This window comes from Trachymyrmex cornetzi, unplaced genomic scaffold, assembly GCF_001594075.2.
Source record: "Trachymyrmex cornetzi isolate Tcor2-1 unplaced genomic scaffold, Tcor1.1 scaffold64, whole genome shotgun sequence".
Classification (NCBI taxonomy): Eukaryota; Metazoa; Arthropoda; class Insecta; order Hymenoptera; family Formicidae; genus Trachymyrmex; species Trachymyrmex cornetzi.
Window position 1 is genome coordinate 239,834 of NW_017299959.1, and position 434 is coordinate 240,267.

The 434-nt window shown below is 29.0% G+C and overlaps 1 protein-coding gene across 1 annotated transcript in view; it reads left to right on the forward strand.

Annotated features, from left to right (window-relative positions):
• The window catches only part of ifc (delta4-sphingolipid-FADS-like protein ifc), a 12,540-nt gene that overhangs the window by 8,912 nt on the left and 3,194 nt on the right, over window positions 1-434 (forward strand). The gene's annotated exons all lie outside the window — the stretch shown is intronic.

Here is a 434-nt window from a genome sequence, read left to right on the forward strand (position 1 = left end):
AAAAAACGCCAAGACGATAACGACCCTCGTAGTGGACTGAAAGGTGCTGAAAAAACGTAGTGGACGGAAGGGTTAAAACTTGACCCAGGTATATTTATAACATATTATCTGTTCCTCGACAATACGTGTTAATAAGAAAATATTAAGAAAAGATTACGACAAAATTGGTTGTAGTATAGAATAATACGTATTGTTCTCAATTTATAATTCTGATGCTAAGGTCTATTGATTTTATTTTTTAGGATATGCTGTGATCATATCTTAGTGAACTATCAGCACAAATCTGCATCTTAGTGAACTATCAGCACAAATAAGTATTATTTAAAAAAATAAAATATGTTCTAATAACTTTATATATTTTTGAATTATTTCCATTCCAAAAAGAAAAGTTTGAACCACGTTAAAACAACTGTTAATACAACTTTTTGTTTGTT